Here is a 529-nt window from a genome sequence, read left to right as displayed (position 1 = left end):
CCGATGACTGTAGTGTCATCTGCAAACTTCAGGAGCTTGACAGAGGGGTCTTTAGAGGTGCAGTCGTTGGTGTAGAGGGAGAAGAGCAGTGGGGAGAGGACGCAACCCTGAGGGGTGCCAGTGCTGGTGGTGCGGTTGTTGGATGTGAATTTACCAATTCTCACTAGCTGTTGTCTATCTGTCAGAAAGCTGGTGATCCATTGATAGATAGAGCTAGGGACAGAGAGCTGGATTAGTTTGGTCTGGAGGAGTGTTGGGATGATGGTGTTGAAAGTGGAGCTAAAGTCCACAAACAGGATCCTCACATTAGTCCCTGTTTAGTCCAGATGTTGCAGGATGAAGTGCAGTCCCATGTTGACTGCATCATCCACGGACCTGTTTGCTCGGTAAGCAAACTGCAGGGGGTCCAGTAAGGGTCCAGTGATGTCCTTCAGATAAGCCAGAACCAGTTTTTCGAAAGACTTCATGATGACAGACGTTAGTGCCACAGGTCTGCAGTCGTTAAGCCTTCTTTCTTTGCGTGAACATT

Source organism: Sinocyclocheilus rhinocerous, unplaced genomic scaffold (genome assembly GCF_001515625.1).
Source record: "Sinocyclocheilus rhinocerous isolate Xijiao unplaced genomic scaffold, SAMN03320098_v1.1 scaffold3823, whole genome shotgun sequence".
Classification (NCBI taxonomy): domain Eukaryota; kingdom Metazoa; phylum Chordata; class Actinopteri; order Cypriniformes; family Cyprinidae; genus Sinocyclocheilus; species Sinocyclocheilus rhinocerous.
This window is presented reverse-complemented; position numbering follows the sequence as displayed.